Below are 6,194 nucleotides of genomic sequence, written 5' to 3'. Positions count from 1 at the left end.
TAATAATGCAGCTGTACCTTAGCAGTTAGGTAGTACTTCTGTGCTTAGATTACTCTCTTTCTGTTAAAAAATTACACTAGCCATGTGTCTCCTCCATGTGATATTCACATATCTGTGTGAACATGCTGTATTTCATTGTTAATCCTCCTGGTGAAGTTCTCTCAGAGTGGGTTGTTGGGAATACTTTGTTGTGTTTTTTTCCTGGCACTTATTCCTGGCACTTTTTTGCTTGGTAGACCATAGTAGGGAGCAGTAGGAAGGAGAAGAGAGCAGGAGGGAGAGTGATGTGATAAGCTGGTTGTTCTGCACGGACATCCTATTACAAGAAATGGGCAGTGCAACGGGGGTCCCTTGAGGTGCAATTGATGCGAGACAGGCTGAAGGAGGCTGAGCATGAGAGGGGAAGGCTGGAGGCGCAGCTTGGGGATCCCCACCACGATGCAGGACCCCCGGGTGTCAGTTGCCCACCCCTCCCAGCAGCAGCAGTTTGTGCGGTCAGGTCAGCCCCCGGCAGGAGCCCCGATGGCGGCTGGCACCAAGAGGGACTTGGTGCTGTGGTTAAGACAGTTGAGCCTCGCCCTTCGGTTCTCTCCCTGCTCTGCCGCAGGCTTCTTCAAGGGGTGGCCTAAAGCGGGGTTTTCACACACAGTCACTAACCATAAGTTCCTCTTTTCTGGTGGCACTGGGGCAGGAGGACCAAAATCCCCGACTCCGAGCCAAAAGCATTCAGGGTCAGACTTTGAGTAGAGACACAGGGCTGCTCGCCATGTGCTCTGAGAAAGCAGGTCCCAGTATCTTAGAAAGGTCCCGTTAGCTTTTATTATGGCATTCCTGCGCTGCCACTCACCAACACCAAGGTGGCAACAATAGAGCCAGTTAAGTGTGTGATGTAAACACAAGTCATGTTCATAAAGCCCTGCCCCTGTGGTAATGTCTCATCTAAGACCTTGATTATTTTGTGTGTTCAGAAGGCTTTGAATGCACTGAGTCATGAGGAATCAAAATACAGATTAAGTATTCATTCTCTGAGTAAAAGCTCTTCTTTCTGCTGTAAAAAAAAAAAAAAAAAAAAAAAAAAAAAAAAAAAGGGCTTCCTAGATTAAAAAGGGCTTCCTAGATTAAAACATATATATGTATTTATGTCATATTAATGTCATGGAACAACAGAAGAGGGGCAGAGAATCAATGTTCACTGCAATTCTTCTACATTTCCTTCTCATTTCAGATCTTTGCCGAAGCATGAGGCAGAGGACTGCTTTTCCAGGAAGGGTTACACAGCATTAAATCCCAGAGCAAGGGCATGTAAAACTGACAAACAGGTGTTAGCACTATACAGCTAATTTCAGAAAGATTACCATTGGTTACATTAAATAAACACATACATGCCAAATACTATAAAACAGCATCATATATATCTGTGATACTACAGACACTTTTAAAACTAAATTTATCTTGTTTTCAGAAGGTTTCTTTTCTTTTTTTTTTCCTTTTTTTTCCTCTTCTTTTTTCCTCTTTTTTTTTCTGGTATAGATATGTTTAGTTGCAAGAATTAAGCATATCATTTCTCTTTCCACACTGTGCTGCTTAGGGAAGCACCCACAGAATACAGCAGCACTCACATAAGTACAGGCAGGATCCCAGGCTCTATTCTCAAACCAATACGCGCTACATGCTGCAGCACACAGCTAACATGAAGAAGCCCTCTAAAAGAAGAAAAATCAGAACCCTGACAGTGAAACAACAAATCTGAGCTTCTTCACAGTTTGCAGGACAAGTCCTTGGATTAGTGCTGACTTGTCCCTCAATTGCTGGAAAAAACAGATGTGGTTCAAAGGGGCCTTTCAAGGTGGCGGAGGCGCTGGCACCTGGCCAGGCCAGCATCAATCAGCCCAGCGGGCTCTGGCCCCGTCCTCCCAGTTCCCCGTGGTGGGACCTGCCTGGATGCTGCCCACATCCACGAGCGGCTTCACTGCCCAGCTGCCCACACCGAGGCTCCTCTGCTTGTTGCTGGCTGCTGCCAGCACTGGTCGCATTTGCAAAATGTGGGGAGGAGAGGTGTTAGAAGGCTGTCTTATGGCATTCCAAAACTTTAAAGCTTAACGCTGTTCCTTACACCTGGTGGAGTTTACATTTTTGAGAGAGAAGGAGAGATTTAATGCATTAATATGTTCTAGTATGAGTCTTTCATTGAAAATCAGAATGCACTGCGTTTAACCCCTGAGATCCAGGTTTTAATGCTAACTTTGTAGTCCTCCATGGGTCATCCCGTGGAGCCAAGTGAGATTGCTAGGCAGTGGTGTCCATGTTTAAGTGCATGTGAGCATTCAAGGTGTTTCTGGCCCAGCAGGTGCATGCATCTCCCATCTTTCTATCTAAGTAAATATCTGTCACTTCCAAGTAGAGTGGCGGTACCTGTCCGTTCAGGGGAACAGTCCATCTTAATACACATCCAAAACTGCAGGGGAGGGTCAGGCTGGGTGTTAGGAAAAGGTTCTTCACTGAGAGGGTGGTCAGGCACTGGGACAGGCAGTGGTCAAGGCACCAACCAAGCCTGTTGGAGTTCAAGAAGCATTTGGCCAACACTGTCAGACACATGATCTGGTTTTGGGGTGGTCCTGTGTGGACCCAGGACTTGGATGCGATGATCCTTGTGGGTCCCTTTAACATACATTATTCACACTAAAAAAAAAAAAAAAAAAAAAACTTTGAATAGGGATCTTGGATGAAATTCTGCTTAATTAAAATCACTGCAAGTTTTTGCCATTGATTTCAGTAAAAGCAGATTTCAGATGTTATCATTTTTCGATTTAAAATCCAAATAACAATAACAATATAAAATGCCCCACTGGAATAGGATTTATGATCATGCAGTTTCTTTTGCCTGCGAATACTAATAAATCTATTCTGCAGCCTGGTTGTGGCAATTGCTATGACTTTCCCCTGCCAAGACTTACACAGAGTGAAAGTACTCCCAGGATTTTGCAAGAGAAACATCTGGTACAAGTCCAGGTTATCACTGTGCAGAGAAATTCTGAAGGCTTTATTCAGGTCTTATGTGGTCCTTTGGCAAAACTTGCATAGCTAAACTTTTAATGGAAGACATCTAAGTGGGGGGAGGGGGGGGGGTTCTTTTTTTACATAAAGTTAATACACTTCATTCTTACTGTTAGCACTCTTCCTAAAGGTCTCAAAGCAAAGAAACCAGCATATGAAATGATTCAATAGCAACAAGCAGGGTTTCTTTCTCTTAGAGCAGCACAGTGGTTGTTAATAGTTTGGATATTTGCAGGCCAAATTTAACAAATTACCAGTGCCTGAAAAATTAAGTATTCTATTTCCAGTATTAGTCATTTTCTCTCATTAATTTTCTATTACTGCCACAGAGCACCCTTAGGTAGGAAGCTGAGCAGGCGTACATCACTAGCTCAATCACAGCAACACTAAAAAAAACTCAGAAAAAAAAAAAGTTAATTTTTACAGTTTTCTGCAGAATTATAAGTTATTTTCAATTAAGTTTCAAGAACTGGTTGTTTTGAAAACGCCTATATATGATTTTGCCCTAGCAGAAAACATCCATCTCTTCAGCAAAAAGCATGTGAACTGTTTAACCAGTCATATTGTGTTCATAAAAGTGTTAATTAGGCTTTGAAGTTGATGTTGTTATAAAACACAATAATATAAGGAACAAGTACTCAGCTGAGGCAAGGCACATTTATTTTAAATATATATATATATCCCTTTTCTTCTTCCCACAAATATCTGTTTCAGGGTGGACTCTATACATCCATTCTCCCAAAACAAGATTTCCTGTCACACAGCTGTGTTCACTAGACCCATCAAAGGAGTTAATAGATTATTAATAGCAGTTAAAGGTTATTATTTGCAATACCTTGTCCAAGAAAGAAATCCCAGAAGGAATCTGAATTCCCCCTGGATGCATTTCATATAAATATCTTGAAGAATTGCAGCTCTGCCTTGTTCTACAAGACCAACCAGACCACTGCTTTCTGGAGAGAGTTCTTCTAAAACAATAGCAAGCTAACATTTCTGTGCTTACTGATAAATGGAGGAACTGAGGATGTGCTGCGTGTACTGAACAGATCCTGAGGGTATATAAAAGACTTAAAATCTGGCCAAGTCCTAAATATCCAAGAGTCATTCTAGATTTCCAGGACAGCATGAGCGAGGAACACAGACAGCAAGAAGGTGAGGCTTAAACCCCTTCCAGAGTGGTGTTTTCCCCAAATTTCCTCACTTTACAAACCACCGAGGCTCCCTGCACACCTGCATCACCATGGGCTCGTGGTCCATGAAGATCTGTGCTGAGGAAACTCAGGATCTGTGTTCTTGTACTAGCCCTGGCAAAATCCATGCCAGTGGTCATTCATCATTTACATTCATGACCTTAATTAAATACCTATTTGGATGCACGTGCTCGGATTAACATACTGTGTTTTGATGTAGAGCTGAGTCTTGATATGGAACATTCCTTTAGCAATTATTTTTCCTTAGTCTGGATGTGTTTCAGGATAGTGCTCAGCATGGAAGCTTGGCAATACAGCTATGGATATTCTGAAGCCCTAATATTTCATCCCACTTTCTCACAGTGTGTTCATGTCTCTGGAGTGCTGTGGTGGACACTGACACCACCCCACTATGGTCACTGCTTCAGGTGAAACAAAAATCTCATTTCAAAACAATAAAATAAAAACCAGAGGACTAAGCAGACAAAATTACTTAAAAACATACTCCTGGGTTTATGTTTCCAATTGTTTGTACTTTTCTATGACCCATTAGGCACATTGCTTTTTAATGCGCAGAAATCCATTCCCCTACAGAGAGTCTATTCTGAAGGTTTTTATTGTACGAATTCAACTTATAATAAAGGTAAATACATATCATTTCCGATGTAATCATTAAGTTTTCCCCATATGCGGCTTTTAAACATGCTGTACTTAACAAAATATATAGTTCTTGGATATTTACTCATTTCTACATTGGAAGGTTACTTGACTGAAATGTAAAACCTTTTATTTTTTAAGAAAAACAATCAGTTTTACCTCTAAATACACCCTAACCTACATTGGATGCCATTTTGTAGCACAAAGCATTGAATGAAGCTGAAAAGCAGTGCATCCTTAACTACTCGCATCCTGAGGAAACAATTATGAAGTTAAAATCAAAGGGGTTTCTATTTTAAACCTGTGCAAGGACCACATAGATGTCTAAGTGATTTTCAGTTATTGTTTGCTGGAAAATAATAAATAATGAAGTGATAAACTAATTTTCATGTCATTGGTACAAAACACTGAAACACCATTAGGTGTGAAGGGTAGACAAATTCTTTCTTTCCATGTGATCTACTTAATTCTTGGACCATATCGACATTCAAACTCTATTTTCATTTTTCTAGGTGATTTTGCCAATGAGCAATTCAGGTTTGTTAAATTTCAATATTCATTTATACACAAGTAAAATAAAGGTCACAGAAGCTTCTAGTGTATTTTCCACAGTGTCCTACAGAAACCCAATGTGAACCACGATAAGCAACGCAACTGATATTAATTCAGAGTTTCCCCTTTAAAAAAGGAAACGGGTCAAAGGATATACCCTCTAGGGTATGCACTGGGATTACACACCTGTGATTAATCTAACAAACTGCTGGAGATGTGATTGTTTCTTCATAGAACTGCAGCTGAAACAACAGTTCTTTGGCAGTAAAATAAATGTAACCCCTTGTGGTGCCCCTAGACATACAAGATAATTACAACAAAGTACCTTCATAGGAAGTTAGGACACTCCTGCTGCATCATTAAAATAAACGGACCTGCGATAACTGATGCAGCCTTGGAAGTGCCACAGAGGAGCATGGTACTCAAGAGATGAAAGAGACCCGCGCTCCTCCCGGAACGTGCATGTGCCTTCCATTAGCTCTAGTGCAAGCTGAGATCTCTAGCCCAGATCCAGCAAGAATAAGAGACAGCTTTTACCCCTGTGAAGTCAACTGTAGTTTTGCCGGGGAGTTCAGTGGGGCAAGACTTCTAACGTAAAACTTAATTATCCTGAGGCTCTCCGAGGCCAGCCCGCGCCTCACGGTGCAGCCTGGTGCAGAGGCTGAAGCCAAGCCCAGGCACGCTCTCTGCAAGCGCAGAAGCTCCCAGGCACTGCACCCAGCCCTGTGCTGAGCTCCCCAG

At 41.9% G+C, this 6,194-nt stretch overlaps 1 long non-coding RNA gene across 1 annotated transcript; it reads left to right on the top strand.

Moving 5' to 3' along the window:
* The first annotated feature begins 2,631 nt into the window (after positions 1-2,631).
* Positions 2,632-5,083, top strand: LOC118163009. The gene is made up of 2 exons (XR_004748778.1): positions 2,632-4,206; positions 4,529-5,083. It is a non-coding gene; the product is annotated as an uncharacterized LOC118163009 (long non-coding RNA).
* The last annotated feature ends 1,111 nt before the right edge of the window (positions 5,084-6,194 follow it).

Source organism: Oxyura jamaicensis, chromosome 2 (assembly GCF_011077185.1).
Source record: "Oxyura jamaicensis isolate SHBP4307 breed ruddy duck chromosome 2, BPBGC_Ojam_1.0, whole genome shotgun sequence".
NCBI classification, from domain to species: Eukaryota; Metazoa; Chordata; class Aves; order Anseriformes; family Anatidae; genus Oxyura; species Oxyura jamaicensis.
This window is presented reverse-complemented; position numbering and strand designations above follow the sequence as displayed.